Here is a 16,417-nt window from a genome sequence, read left to right on the forward strand (position 1 = left end):
TTAGGTTTAATACTGACAAAGTGCACTAAAACCAAAAAAGTCTGTTGCTTTTTTTACTATGACTTTTGCATAGTTTCTTAGTTACTGATATAATACTTTTAATAGAGTTTCCTCTTTTCTTTTTATTTCCTATTCTTCTCATTTTTTTCTCCACCCAAAATCAGTGGGTAAAGTATTGTCTCTTTAACTGCTTTAGAGAACTATATGTTTAAAGAATGTATAAAATAGGATTGTATAGGAACAGGTTTTAACAGTGACAGCCACAATATGCAAGCCAATTAAGGCTGCTCGTTAGCGGGTATATTCTTGTAATACTCCTGTCAAGCTGAAATTGTACTCCCTTATTGACAGTAGAGGGTTCGTCTGATGCTTGAGTTCTGCTTTGTGTGTTTGTCTAATGTTTCAAGTCTTGTTAGAAACTGCTACCAGCCAGAAAGTAAAAGAAATGGAAGGTTTTCAACCATACTTTACTTGAAATTTGCTAACCTGGCTTACTTAACCTGCAGGAAAAATACTGTGCTCTCATTAATGCTGCTTAAACATGACCTGCATCTCCTTTTCCCCATGGATAATGCGCATTGACGAGACACAGGCTGGGGGAGGGAGAATCCAACCCACAACATTAAACCCATACCCTAACAACTTATGGAGGATAATTAGGGCAATGAATTACCAGTCTCCCAAATTTTTTTCCATGCTGGTCTTTTTGTAAGTGCTTCTAATTTATGCAGTGCACCCCCCCTCCTCCCCGTAACACTCACCGACACAGGATTTATGTACATTCTACCCCAATTAAAGCAAGTATTCTTTTTGTCTTCAGTGGGAGAAGCACCAGGCTGTTTCTTTGTGTCATCCCGAAGGCTGTACGAGATGAGCTTTTTTCTCCCCAGCTAAATCTCCTTCAAAAAGTTTTACACTACCTGCCATGATATATGTGCCACATAGTCGCTTTCACTATCATACTAAGGCTAGCCAGGATCTAACAGAAAGAAGCTAGCTCTAGCAGAGAGAGAAGACAAGCCTTGATTTTTCAAACACGAATACAGTTACCCAAAGGTTCTGCATGTAAACCTGACGCTAGAAACGCTGAGATTCATCTGTAGGGGTGTAGATACCACTATACACTTAAAGGGGGGCCCTTTCATCACCAGGTGTGCGTGTGTGCTTCTCAGGCTGCGTTGATTTGTGTGGAAAAAACCCAAACTGACATGCCCTCGCTACGACACAAACATGGTAGCTCTCCCTCCGCGCTACGAGGAGGCTTTTCTCCCCGCAGACCCGCTCCCCCCACCCGCCCCCGCCCTGCGCGGCGCCCTCCGCGCTCCCCGCCCGCACCTGCGGCCCGGCCGCTCCCGAGGGCTCCGCGCCTCGGCCTCGGGGGAGCCCTGCGAGTGCGGGGAGATGTAATCAGAGATGACAGAGAAAAATTAAGGAAAAAAAAAAAACAAACGAAAACCCCAAACCACGAGCGAGGTGGAGAGATGAAGGGGGGGGGCGGGGGAAGAGACACGTAAGTCCTTTTTTTTTTTTTTTCTTTCTGAGGGAAACACTGCGTTTTCCACCAAAAGCGTGGATGTCGTGAGGGCTCTGCTATTGTTAGTCCCTTCCCCAGCAGGCTGACTCTCCTCTGAATCCCTGTGACAAACTTCCCTCCAAAAACCCCTCTCCTGCCATCGAAGTGTGGCTGTGGAGCTGCTCTGACGGCTCGGGATGCAAAGGGCTGGTATGCGGGGACTCGCCTTCCCTTCAGACCGCAGTGTGTTGCCTGGCAAGGCTGGTTGGGGAGGGAATGGTAACCTCTACAGTAACCGACATGTCTGGTCTCCACACGTCAGGCAGCGGGCTCGGGAGGGATTACCTCCCAGAGCTGGAGGAGGGTGTTCCTTGTGACTGTTGGGTCAGTCTCCCCCGCTTCTGTCGCGGCCAGCAGGGTCTGCCCGCGGTACCCTGCCAGCCGCGGGGGTGCCCGCACCGAGCAGAGCCGCGCAGGGCGAGCCGCGGCGGGGAGGGAGGGAAGGAGGGAGGGAGGGTTGCGGGGAGGAGGGGGCTGCAGCACCACAATGGCAATGAGGAGGGCAACGAGACCGGCAGGCGCGCGTGTGTGTAGGGAGGGCGTGTAGGCTGTATGCGTGCGCTAGCCAGGGTCCTTCCCGTGCGGAACAGCCTGCCCGCGGGCATGGACGCGGAGGGCGGGCGGGACCCGGCGGGAGGCGCGGCGGAGCCCAGGGCAGGGGCCGGGGCACGGCAGGGCTGAGTCCGCGGGGGCGTGCGGAGCCGTGCCAAGGCAGGGGGGTGCCGCCGCCTCCGCGTAAAGATCACAGCCTGTCACGCTGCTACCGAAATGACATTTCGGGGACGGGTTTAAACGAAGCGACTCCCCGCTGTCAAGCCGCTCCCGTCGCAGGGACATCCGGCAGCCCGGGGGCGAGCCCCTCAGGGAGGCTGCCCGCGGGCGGGTGAGCGCCGGAGGAAAGCCTCTGCACAGCCGTGCAAGGCGTGAGGTGCCTCTTCCCAGTCATTGTCTGTTTGACACGTTTAGTAACGCGGTCCCTGGCTAAGCGCAGGCAGCGAGATCAGCAAAATCCACGTCAAATTGTTGGGGAAACGCTGTTAAGGGTTTGCACATGCAAATCCGGCCCTTTTTGCGTGCGAGCCCTGGTTTCTGTTTGGGCTGTTGATCACATAAAGTTGAGCCGCGCAAGTTGCTAACAGTGTAGGGCTGCTTCGTAAATAGTTAATTTCTTTTGTTTCAAAGGGGATAAGATGGTGTGGACAGGTAAAATAAGCGAGGTTTCAGCAATCCAGCTGAATTAATTCTATAAACCCTGGAGTGGTACCCCAGGGGCAAAACAATGATGATTTTCAATCATTATTTTCTTTTCAAGATACATTTAGAGACCTAATTGTCGGAGGTTTTCTTTTCTTTCTTTTTTTTTTTTTTTTCTGGGGGGTGTTCTCTATCGGAGACACCATTTTACGCCAGCACAGCGGCAGGGGAGTATTTTTAGCGGTCTCCCCTCCCGGGCGGCTGCGGCGTTTTGGCGTTCCCCTCCATTGGGTGGAACACGGCGCCGGCGCGGCGCCCCCCGCCGCCGGGGAGCCCGGCCGGGGTGCGCGGCCCCAGCCCTGCCCCAGCCCTGCCCCAGCCCTGCCCGCCTCCCGCCGCGCCGCGGGGGCCGGGCCTGCGCGGCCGCGCCGGGCACTGCACCGCGCCGCGGGGCCGGCGGGATGGATGCGCGCCGCGCTGCTTAAAGGATGCGGGCTGAGGCGGGGTAAGTCAGCAATCTGCTACGGATGCTGTTCTGCTGCAGTAATGTGGTCTCTAGGGGAACTCGGGCTTGATGCATGCTACGCTACCTAGGCTTCCTCCAGTCCGTCGCCTCTCTGCTGTTCTTAAATGGAGGTTACAGCTGATCCATCAGCCACAGAGCTACACGCATGCCCATCTTCTCATCCTTCAGTGGTGGAAACTTATTAATTTCTGCCTTCGACTTCAGGCCCGTTGGTTTCCTGTCTGAAAGCATTATTACTTTTGTCCATGTGGCAAGATAATTAGCATACAGATGAGAAGGGATCCTGCCTCTGAGCCTCAGTGGCAGGAGAAGATGTGCAGTGGAAAGTTGATTGGATGAATGGAGAACAAATGGTGGGCGTTCAAAAGCATTAGGAGAGTTTTGTTGTCGTGGAGCAGGTTTGTCAGTTTTCTGGGTGAATCTCGTAAGATGGAAGGCAGGGTGGCTGGTGCTGAGACGACTGCTTGACAGACTGTGGCCTACTTGAAGGTGCACGTTTGGACTGCATGCATAGATAATTCCTTTGGACTACTTTGTTTTGCACTTCTGCGGCTTTCCCTTTGCTATTCCCTCAAGGTAAATATGTCCTTTTATCACTGTTGTTTGCAGGGCACTTTGCTGTTGTTGACAAAGTGATGGAAAGTTCAACTCTTTGGGCACTTAACAAAGGAATAGCTGGGGTTTGTACTTCTCCCACCCCAGTTCCTCAACACATACTCCTGAGCATAGAGCTGGAGGAGGCTGAGCACCTCAGGGGGCCCGATCCTGCTCTCCCTGAAGTCAACGGGGAGTTTGACATTGCTTCCAGTGAGAACGGGATCGAGCTCTCAATGATTGTTGTTTTAATAACAACGGCTGGAAATGTCAGATTTCTGCGTCCTATTTTCTAGAACAATGTGGGCAGATCTGTAAAATTAGCAACTACTGTTTCAATGAAAGCCCAGCTGTGATTAGCTTTGATTGGTGTGGTATGCATTTTGGCTGAAAGGAAAAAAATGCTTATTTAACACAAACTCAACAGTAATGCTAAAACCTAAGTTGTTGATTGACAAATTACTAGTGATTCTCTCAGTTCCAAATATCTCCGTTATATATGTGTCCTTACAAAGGCTTCTTTTTTGAGAGGAGAAAACAAAAGAAGAAAATAAACAAGCTATCTGTGAATTACATATTTTTTTGCCAGATAATAACACTGAGTCAGACTGGAATTCCACTTCTCGAATGGAGCATCTATTGATAGGCATTTCTTATATAATTCTGATGCTGTGTATAAAATATGGGGGACTTTAACATTTGGTTACATTTGCTTTTTTTGTGTAGTCATTTAGGAATATTTTTATCCAATTTTAATGATTCCTTATCTCCTTAAAAATGGTGATTTTCATTTTAACTGACCTAATTTTGAAGCTGCAGTTAAGATTGGGGTTAAGTAGAAATTTTTATTTGTTAATTGTCTTTACATAGTTCTTGTGACTATTGTAGAACAGTTTAATAAATTATTTCCTTTAATTTGAGTGGTGTGGGGTTTTTTACCCTTAATTATGTTGTTTTGGAGAACAACAGCTACAGTTCTAAACGATGTTTAGTTTTTACCTTTCTCCGCTTTTTTTTTTTGTTTTTAATTGTCATTTCAGTTTTGTGTGATAGTTTATTCTCAAAAATTGCCAAACAAATAAAAGTCTTTGTCATGTCACTTTGCAAAAAAAAAAGAAAAATATTGGAAGAAACTGTTAACCCTTAGTAGGCAGTTAGCAGGTACTCCTGATGATTTATTAAGGTTGATCAAGTTTGGTATGATAAGGTTAAACTTGGTTGGTGTGTTGTAGTCTAGTGAATATGTTTGCATTATGAGGCATTTAAAAACAATTGAGATGGTAGCATAACACTTTGAACATTAGAAATACAGAGTGATGCAAGACTGTATGTAATGAAACAAGATTTTTCACTGGGGAAAAAAAGTAATGATTATGTTTTTCTAAAAGCTACATTGATTTATCAAGAGAAACAAAGAGAAGAGTAAATGATTACAATGAGTAATGTAGAATTAGGTACATTTTAAACTAATCTAACAGTGGATTCAATTTTTGTATGTATTTTACAGCTTGAACTTTCTGGAGAGTGAATGTTCTTCCCCCTCTCTCCCCCCTGTATTTTCACCAACAAGGGCAATGCTAAACATTTGCAGTGGTTTCTTAGTTTTAGATTCAAATACTAAGTTATATGCCCACATTTTCAAAAAAGGCATCAGTTTTATTGTAATAGTTCTTAGTTCATAGTGTGACTTTGTGTTTGACTCTGTAGTCTCGGATCTTACATATTATAGAATTGAGCAACTGTGTGTTTGGAGACAAAGACAATTAAGAAAGAAGAGGCGCTACTTCAATGTAACCAGAGGTGTATTATTTTTTCAGATTTGTTAAGGACTATTTTGAGGGTCTCTTTTTTCCTGTTCTTTTCTATTTTGTTTAATTTTTTTGTTGAAGAGATGAATAAGATATGCAAAGGAGTATTTTGATTACATACAATGCATACACATATGCAGCAGTTTATTAACTAGGCATAGAAACTTTGCCGTATTAATGGCAGAAAAGGTACTGGTTTTAAAACTGTTCTGTGCTGGTCAGGCTTTTATGTGGACTCCAAAAGAATGAAAATATAATTCTCATCCATCAGCATTTCCACGGGAAATCAGCATGGACATTTCTTTCTAAATGCATCGCACATTTATAAAACAAAGTTGTCTGTGATAGAATCTATTTCTTGATCAACTCTGAGAACAGTAATTGTTTTGTTGAGAAATTCAGTGATGGAAAAATACTTTGATATTAAATAGGTATACAACACTGAATATCCTCATGGAAATACTGAATTTAATACCACTTTGGCTGAGCTTGATAAACATTTGCATCATGTTGATCAACTTTCAGTAAAGATGTGAAGTTCTTGGTAGTATAGTACCAGAAAAGTTTATGGCTGTGGATTACTTGCTGACCTTTTCTTTCTCATAATAAGAATGATGAGAAATGCTAATAAGATTATCAATGAGGTTTTAAACAGAAGAGGAGCCAGATTTCTATGGAATGAAAATGGGTGCAAACCAAATAGTACCATTTTCTACACATATCCTAGATGAAAAAGTCACAGGAAGAGCAAATCAAAGCTTTTGTAGGTTGTTGACAAAGATTACCTCTTTAGACTCCTTCACAGTATTTTGCTTTGATTAGAACTACTCTGCCTATTTTAGCCATAGAGGAAAAAGCAGCAAAATGCAATGAAACTGAAATTAAGGGGGAATGTCTTGTGTTGGGAGGGGGGGTGGTATGTGGAGACAGACAGACAAAAATCATAATAGGATTTTTGATTCCTTAAAAGGGATCATACTTCTGGTCATGAAAACAGTAAACATTAGATAGGATTTAAAATCTGATCTCGGATCAGATTTGCAGTGTGTATATTCTACTTCAATATGTTTGCACTGAAGCTGCAGATGTGGAACACAGCCACTTAGTAAGGAAACTGGCCAACATGGTTGTGGAAATAACCAGGGCTGCAGGGTGCTCCACAGAGATCCATCCAATCAGGTCGGTAGAGAACTGTCTGGTAGGTTGTAAACAATAAGAAATCAATGTTGTGTCTGCCAGTAGACCCTTTGGTTTGCTGAAACTCGCGCCTGCCTAATGCATCTGGGCAGTTGGTTTGAGAAACCAGTTTCCTTCACGATAAATTTTATATTTTTTGACGGTCTATCATAACCAAATTGATTACAGCTCTGCACCAGGCAAACTGATAGCCATCTGTAAGGTCACAGATTTCCAACCAAACCAGCACTGGGGTCTGTTATTTTGTGAAGTATTAAAGGTCTGCATTTCTCATACCTTTTGTCAGCATGGCATTTTTCATCAGGAAGTTGATTAAAAAGGGCATGCTATATTACAGATGTGTGTTCATTTGGCATGACTTCAGCTGGTTCAGTCTGAATCCAGCAAGTGCTGTCCATCACTTGGTGTAGTGGTGAAGAGAATCAGTGCAAAGCAGCAATTAAAAAAAAAAAGTATTATTTTCACGATAGTTTTTAAGAAGGCTGCTGTTTTGTTCCTGCTTTTCATGGGCCTGCTGCTAACCCCAATGGAAAGAAAGCAAAGAGGGGAAAGTGGGCTTTGGAACAAACTTGTAGTATCATTTTATAAAGTGACAGGCCAAATACATTTCTCATGTGGCTCCGGTAAAATCAAGAGAAAACGTCTCCTTACTGTCTTGTGTTTTTGTAATTAATAAGATTGCTTACAGACAGAATGTAATGGAGAGTATAGTAACAATGCAAAAAAAGCCTTTAGACTGCTCGCTGAATGGCTAATTTTTTCCAGGCTCTCTAGTGATGTCGTTTCCCCCATGTCCTGTCCCGCCCCCCCCATAGAAACAGTGATACTTACTTGAAAGATGTAATACTGCAATATTTATATTACAAATCAATAGCTTGCTTTATTTTTCCAAGGGAAATCCCCTTTTCTCCTCCTGTCTCTAGCCAATACTGGAGGATATTACCAAGGGAATAAAATTTTATGCCTAATTTTAGTGTTCCTCTGCCTAATGTGGTGTGAATAAGTACCATGTTACAGCGTTTAACCTAGTCTGTCTTTGTCACTTTCTGAACAGTGCCTTGATTCAAATAAAATAGTCAAAATGCAGAAAGATAAGATCTCCAAGGTTTGTTATGAGGATAAACTGTAGGGAGTAGACATTCTGGCATTCCTTCCAGTGCTGCAGCAGGGCATCTCTCACGTAAGGAATACCCTTGAAAGGGGTTTCCCAGGCCTCTTGTGATACTATGAATTGGTGGCTCATCCTTTTATTTCTTATCTCCTTCTCCAGAATTAGTTGTTAAATTCGATGCATTAGTTTTCAGCACTGGTGATTTATTTTAGTACTGTTTTCAGAAATACTAGCAATTCCTCTGTTGTCTGAAGAGGAAAAGGCCCATGTTTAAATATGAAACTGTGTTTATAACAACTTGCATACATTGTGGCTGTCATGTCCTGTCCATAAATATTCAGGATTGGGTTTGGGTATATGCGTATTTAGGAAGAAATAATACTGTTATGTCATGGAAAATGATGAGGTTAAGTGCGGGGCTTTTTATTTTCTGTATGTCTTTATAGTGCTCTTGGTATGTCTAAAACAAGTTGTTATGCATTCAGAATGATATTTCTGCCATGTCTTGGTTATGCATAATTTGATTTAAAAATCCACAAAAACAAATTCCATGGGCTTAGAGTTGACACTAAAAAGTAATGCTTGTGTTTTTTCAGCACGTGCAAGCACAAAGTCCATTCCGGGTCTTGCTAGGAAACACCCAGAGTTTACGCAGGTCAAGTTAAGCTATCCTCACACATAGGAAAAGCTGTCTGTTCCAGCAGTGGTGAGATGCCTGCACAGTTGATGTGTTACTTACTTACTAAAAGAAAAAAATTTACTAAGTTCGTCAAGAATTTCACAATCCTGTGATCCTTTGGCTGTGATCAACCTGCACCCAATCTCAAACTCCAGTTTTCATCAGACTCCAGATCTCATCACTTCCAGTGATGAATAAACATTTTTCACAACCTTTTAAAATATGCTGCATGTTTGGATCTACTTGACCTTAAGGGCTTTACTCTGTGTGGAGTTATGGGACCTCCATATTCCAGGAAAATAGCCTACTTCAGTCCTCAGGGATAGTGGGCGCAGGCCAGGCTGCAGCATTCTCACAAAAACTAAGGTGATTTTTGGACATTGCAAGTATAAGATGGAGAGGTTGTGATGAGAGGAATGAGTAACAGTATCACAACAGGGAAAAAGAATCAAACATTCAGTTAAAAGGAACCTGCTAGTGGAAAAACTGAGGTTCTGTAAACCAGTATACAGAATTTGGATGCTAAGGAAAATTAGAACTCCATGACCATTGGACATTTGACCTCAAAAAAGAGAACAGCCTCAGAAGTGGATATGGACAACAAGCTTGTTGAGAAGGATTACACAGAAGAGTCAGGAGGCCTACTTGAATGGAAGTCAGGAGTACTTCATGAACCCAAAAAACGGCTGGAAAAACAAAGAAAGCTCAGGTAGGTTTATATTTATATGCTACTTCTGCTAGTTTTTTGGGGTTTTATTACAAACTTTCTTTTGCAGCTCTAAGAACTCATTCTTTCTCTTCAGTTCTTCCATCCCTCTCTTAGAATATTGTCTAATTGTAAGAGGAAAGGAAACAAAGAAAGTGTCTTTCAAATAGCCAGTTTATTTTTGCTCTCTTACAGGTACTGTCAATTATAAGTAAAAACCCCAAAAGATGGAATAGACCACACGCAATATTCATAAATGTGTTCTAAATATACATAAATTTATGGTAGGCATGTAGAATTTCTGTGACTGAATATCAGTTCTTTGTATGCAGAGGCAAAAACAATGGCAATGAAGCAGACACCTTAGTATGCTATTAAACCAGATGGGAAATAGGACTGTAAAAAGCAGTCTTGTAAGTGGTTGCTGAAACTATGTTTTCTTGAATAAAATGTAGCCGTGTAGTAGAACTTTCATACATGCAGTCCCTTGCTTTCTGAGAGTAAAACAAATTCAAAACATTTTTTTATTTAGGGAAATGGAGACATTTTGATGTTGGCTCACAGAAGCTACTCACTGAATTAAACAATAGCAGCTATCTGTTTCCATTCATGGATTTTCAGGTTGATCTTTGCATGAACATCCCCTTTTATCTTCAGGACATTGTCAGCATTTTTCAGCAAGCATTCTTTAGATGTTGAGAGTGAGGAAGACCTTTTCTACTTATTTTACGGTGTGTTACTGCCTCACCTTTATCAGCTCTGGAGAAGTGCTCATTACAGAAAGGTTGGTAACATGTCTGGGCAAACTCCAGCAGCTCTGAAGAACTTTCTCAGGGGTCTCTGCCCTTTATGAACAGATCACTGCCCGTTCAGTCAGAGTTACTGCCATGTTTCTAGAGTTGGTATATCTGGTAGTCCACATTCTCTGTATGCTAACTCTTCAAAAGGTGCTAGATTTAAGTAGCCATCATTGACAGACTTTCTGAACTGCCCACTACAAGATTGACCCATTTTATATTTTATGAAAAAAACGTATGTGGGAAAAGGATGGAGATTTTTGTCCATGACCTGTCCAATCTAACACTACCTTTTTTGTTTTGTTGTTGCTTATCAGTGACCTTGACTGAGAAGAAGCAGATGATGATTAGAAGAAAGAAAAGAAAGAAAAGGGTAGATCTTTTCCATAGGTCTGTTTGGCCTTTGTGGCACAATATGATGGAGAGAAGGCACACTTGAATAGTTTACTTTGAAGACTGAGCATCCTGATTTGGCAAATGCAGGCACTGCAAAGCAGTGTGGGACAAAACACCCAGTGATTTCACTGCAGCCATCAATGTGCTTCATAAACAGCTCTACAGAGTTGGTCTCATCCCATATACCTTCTTTCTTTACCTCCTACCTGCCCAAGAGTCAGCACAGATTGCCACAGTGTTAATTCTAGCCAACTCCAGTGGAAAATAAGGGCATATGACAAGAGTGCACATATGTTAATGACTCATGCACCCTGAACGTTTTATTTGTCATTTTATATGTTGTTTGTTACGGCTAATAAATTTTTATTTGGCAAAAACTGTGATGTATTTGTTCTGTTTGAAAAACTGTATGGAACACTCTTTACCTGTGATTCTTGCCAAATTCAGTAAAATGTGGTTAACTTGAAATTAATTTTTTTTTAGCAATCATAAGTACATCTTACTCAAAGAGCAGAACAAGCAGATTCAAAGCAGTGCTGCCAATAACACATATCAGAGTATGCTTCTGAGGCTTCCAGGAATTGTATTCAGATTGACTCCTATAATTGCTCTTTTGTATTCAGAATTACAAGTCTTTCTACTCAGTGAAAGCATCTTCATTTTTGGTTTTAGAGATGTTTTTAATTTACCAAATATACATCAGAAGCCATTGAGCAATACATGTATCTTTGTTTCCAGGTGCCAGGTGAATCACTTCAGGAACTAGGAAAGAAAAGATAGAGCAGCTTTTTGAGAATTACAGTTAATGAAGTAGCTATCTTTATAAATACTGTGGTCTAGAAAACTGTCTTCGCATTACTATATTGCAAAAGGATTCCTAAAAATCCTTTTTAGGATGTGAGCTCTACATAGATTTCATAATTTCACAGAAGTTATGGAGCTCCCTTCACTTCATGTAACTACTCGAAAGTCTCACTTGTGTTTATGTATGAGGAAGTTAAGAGAAGTGTAAATGGGATACTTTGCTAGCTAATTTGTTTACTTTCCTATACTTTACAAGAGTCACAATTACACCTTTATAGTAACATATATATGATATATATGTATATATATAAAACGACACCTTTTTATAATATGTAAGATTTGTCAACACCAGGTTGCTAACCACTGCTAAACAGTCAGGGTTTACAGGTTCCAAGAGTCCATATGCCACTAATTCTTAGTGTGTAAATGCTTTTGATTTAGAGGTGTTTCCAATGAAAGGTTGATACAAACTCAGCACACAATTAAGAACTGGAATTGCAATGTCCTGTATCTAAAAGCTTTGCTTCTGCTATTGACCATGGTATATTTGAATCAAGGGCTAAATATCATGAGTCTTGGTGTGTTTAAACCAGTTGTGGAATGCTTCTACTTCAGGGCAAATTTCATTTTCTGCCTCCATCTTCTACTTTTCCTCAGTTTTGTATATGTCTTGAAAAATCTTCTGATAAAATTGAAACTCTGAATGTTCAGGGAAAACAGGTATTACAATATGAAAGAGACATAAGAACTCCACTGGTTTGTTCCATATATGTTTCTAATGGTTTTATAGACTGAGTATGAAAACATGGAAGTGTTAAAATGAGGAAATGAAGGAAGAACCAGGGGCTCTTAAAAAACCACAACAAAGAAAACAGAAATTGGGGGAAGCCAAGCTGAAACTCTTACAATTCCTTAAGCAGAGTTTTGGGGTCCCACAGTGCATTGCCAAGCCTATCCCCACCAAATTGTCTGCAAATTATATAAACTATTCTGAATTCCAAAGTCCTCCTGTCTAACAGAGCCATTTATGAAGAAAACTTTATTTGTGTGGACCTTCCTAAGTGCCTGTATGGAGTTCAAGGTACATCAGGATGATGCTCTTAGGCTTATGATTTAGTTTTCAGTAGTGCTGCAAGGAACAGGGATTTGGACTCCATCCTTATGAGTTCCTTCCTACTTGAGATAATATATGATTTTGTGATTCAAGATAACATGATTTCTAGACAACCTGTGTTCCCAAAAGCTGTGGAGGATGTAAGTAAGGATGTAAGTCAGGAGATTCCACCTGTTCCTCATTTTTACCAGCTAAGAGATGAAGAGAAAACAGAAGTTTAGGACTAAAAACCGAGAAAGCAAAATCAGTAGCTTTCCTGACAATTTTTTTGTTGATACGTATTCTGAATTTTCATATATGAGAATTACAGATTTCAGATCGTAGCTTAATGCTTTTAAAGAAGAAATTTTGACCTCACTGGTAACTGTAACCTGAAAATGGCTAAAAAATATCTCAGTGTTCACTCATACTGTTATTTTTCTGCTGAAACATCAAGATGTTAGAACAACGGTAACAACAAAAAAGAATTTGCCAGACAGCTGTATTAGTACAAGGAGACAATACATTTGCATGGCTACATTTACAGAGCCAGTGGCCTAATCCTGTTCCACTGAAGTAATTGAGAATTTCTTCAGGGGAGGAAAGTATTTTGTGTTAGTTTCTAGGTTTTTCAGCTGTTGGCTTACTTTTCCAGTATGGCTTTCAAAGCAATTCCATTTAAGATATAATTATTAACTCATGCTTTATCAATTGAATTCTTAATGACTTTATCATTTTGCCCAAAGGTCTGAATACTAGATTTGAGTTTGGCATGTCATTGCTGTAAGTAGTTTCTTGATCAACCAGTACCTTGGCTATGGTAAGCTTAAAAACAACATTTCCCAAGAGGTATCACACCCATGACATAAGCCACGAAGTATTTTACCATTCTCTCTAGAGGCAGGTTACTGCCCCTGTTTACAGGTAGCCTGGAACACTAATGATCAAAACAGTATCAAATTGAAAGGCATAGGATATCAGTATTAATCAACCTTTCTCTTTGCTAAGCAGTGTGTAAATGATACATCCATAATCATTTCTGGTAAGAGCCTGACTGCTTCTGGAAAATAATCTTTTAAATACGACCAACCTCCTTTCCTTCATCTTCCTTGAAACTGCTTTGCTTGCCTTAAACTGTGCACAGAGATTTTACTCACATAATTAAGAAAATCAGTGCAAATGAAGAACATACAATTTGCTTTAACTACTTAAATTTTCATATGCATCATACAAGACAATAGGTAAGTTTGAATGCATTGCTGCAAATCTTGAGAACCAGCTACATTATATATTAATAATTGCAGTTGTCTGCTGGAAACATTGGGAGGAATCTTATGCTTTAGAAAACAAGATGTCTGTTTATAGACAGAGCATAGCAGAATAAAATCCTGATTCTTCTATGATTTCCTGGCCTGGGTATTCATATTTCATAGGTCTGTCCATCTGCTGCTCATAACTTAAACGCTTACAGAATTAAGACCTAAGCATTTGAAGATTTGAGACAACATAAACTGCATATTCACTAAAACTGGCAAACTTTTTGAAGTTCTTACTATGAAAAACTGAAAGTAGGACAATAATGGAAAAAATACGTCAGTATTTCTCCTTTCAAGTGGAATAGTTTGATTTTCTATTAGAAGTGGCTTTTAGTAATGTTTTTATTTATGTTACAAAATAAACTACAATTAAATTCAAAATTCTTGTGTTTAAATCAAATGATCCAGTTAAACTCAGACTTTACTATTGTCTGATTTGCCAAAGATCTCATTTTAAATTAATGAGAATTAATAAAATAGCCTCATAGGGCAAAATTTTTCTGGAGCTGAAGTTGGAAAAGATTTATGTGGTACATCTCTGACAAGTTTACCTAGTTCAGTGGCACTGAGATCTGTGAATCTCCAAATTTTGCCTAAATTGCTTGTTTTTCCAAGCACTCAACAGGCACTGCTTGGAAACCTCATATGTCTGGTTAGAAGACATGAGAAGAAGCGGATTCTTTCAATGTTAGACAACTGCATTTAGGCCTAGAGGGTTAAAAAAATGTTTTCAACAAAATAGCTGTGATCACTTGAGGATCATTTACAGTTGTAGAGATTCCTTATTTGTCACTGTATGGCAGAGAGGTAGAAAATAGATTTGGATACACTTCATTGCTTGTGTAACATTGTGCAACTTCTGTCTTGTGATATGCATATCCAAATTACAGTTAGCTTTGCATATAAATGAGCTGCACACTGCTTTGCAGTACACTGTTGTCCTGATGCTTGTGCCCTTTTTGCCCTTTTTTAGATCTTCGGAGAATCATGGAATGGTTTAGGTTGGAAGGGCCCTTAAAGACCATCTAGCTCCAACCTCCCTGCCATGGGCAGGGGCACCTGCCCAGGTTGCTCAAATCCCCATCCAACCTGACCCTGAACACTTCCAGGGACGAGGCATTTACAACTTCTCTGATCAAGCTGTTGCAGTGCCTCACCACCCTCACAGTAAAGAATTTCTTTGTAATATCTAATCTAAACCTGTTCTGAGTGTGAAGCCATTCCTCTTTGTCCTATCATTACATGCTCTTGAGCAAAGTCTCTCTCCAGCTCTCTTTTAGGCTCCCTTCAAGTACTGAGAGGTGCTCAAAGGTCTCCCTAGAGCTGTCTTTTCTCTAGGCTGAATAACCCCAACTCTCTCAGCCCATCTTCATAGGGGGAGTGATCCAACCTTCCAGTCCTCTTCATGGCACTCCTTTGGACTTGCTCCAACTGCTCCAGGTTCTTCTTATGGTGGGGGCCTCAGAGCTGGATGCAGAACTCCAGATGGGGTCTCGCGAGAGCAATGTAGAGGGACAGAATCACCTCCTTTGACCTGGTGGCCATGCTTCTTTTGATGCAGCCCAGGATGTGGTTGGCTGGGCTGCCAGTGCACACACTGCCGGATCATGTCCAGCTTTTCATCTACCGGCACTGCCAAGTTCTTTTCCTCAAGGCTGTTCACAATCCATTCTCTGTCCAGCCTGTATTTGTGCTTGGGATTTCCCCAATCCAGGGGGCAGTTGGTCTTGTTGAACTTCTCTGGCCCACCTCAAGCCTGTCAAGTGCTTGCTTGGGGTGGCATCCCTTCCCTCCAGCGTGTCCACTGCATCACTCAGCTTGGTGTCATCGGCAGACTTGCTGAGGGTGCACTTGATCCCACTGTCTGTGTCACCGACAAAGATATTTGTTGACACCAGTATAGACCCCTGAAGAACAACACTCATCACTGATCTCCACTTGGAAATTGAACTGTTGACCACAACTCTTTTGAGTGTGACCATCCAGCCAATTCCTTATCGCTGAATAGTCCATCCTTTAAATCCATGTCTCTCCAGTTTAGAGACATGGATGTTGGGTAGGAGAGTGTCACAGTCTTTGCACAAGTCCAGGTAGATGACATCAGTCGCTCTTCCCTCATCCACCAACACTGTAACCCCATCATAGAAGGCCACCAAATCTGTCAGGGATGATTTGCCTTTAGTGAAGCAGTGTTGGCTGTCACCAATCACCTCCTTATTTTTCATGTGCCTTAGCATAGTTTCCAGGAGGATTTTAGTAGTACTTAGTTATTGCATCTCTTCTAATACAAAAGATACTTTGCAAATTGACAGTGTGGCTTGAGAGCAGATCTGTGTTATCACTAGCATTTCTAACCCAGGCTACTCACTAATTTTAGAGATTTTTTTTTTAAACCATTTCTATGGGCTGACAAGGAAAAGAAAGTTAGAAGGGAAGATAAGAACAGGGTTTCTTTGATGGTGGTGAATAGTATGATGTTATTTTTCAAATCTATGACAGACACTACTGCTTGAAAGGATTTCAGGTACGACCTGAGGAGTAATCTGAAAAATAATAAGTAAATGTATTAAATGAGTCTTTACTAGCCTTTACCTGGTGAGCCAGGTGGAGGGATGTGGTTCCT

At 41.3% G+C, this 16,417-nt stretch overlaps 1 protein-coding gene across 14 annotated transcripts in view; it reads left to right on the forward strand.

Moving 5' to 3' along the window:
* Window positions 1-16,417, forward strand: part of MYT1L (myelin transcription factor 1 like) — a 327,282-nt gene that overhangs the window by 27,139 nt on the left and 283,726 nt on the right. For 5 of the 14 annotated variants that reach the window (XM_027690184.1, XM_027690174.1, XM_027690172.1 and 2 more), the window contains exon 1: window positions 3,302-3,869. The exons of 3 other annotated variants lie outside the window; for them this stretch is intronic. The gene's annotated coding sequence lies outside the window, so the exon portion shown is untranslated. Of the gene's footprint in view, window positions 1-2,692; window positions 2,714-3,300; window positions 3,870-16,417 lie in introns of those variants that run through there. 6 more of the 14 variants (XM_027690187.1, XM_027690189.1, XM_027690188.1 and 3 more) reach the window with 4 other exon arrangements.

This window comes from Neopelma chrysocephalum, unplaced genomic scaffold, assembly GCF_003984885.1.
Source record: "Neopelma chrysocephalum unplaced genomic scaffold, ASM398488v2 Primary Assembly neopelma1_80b, whole genome shotgun sequence".
In the NCBI taxonomy this organism is placed as follows: Eukaryota; Metazoa; Chordata; class Aves; order Passeriformes; family Pipridae; genus Neopelma; species Neopelma chrysocephalum.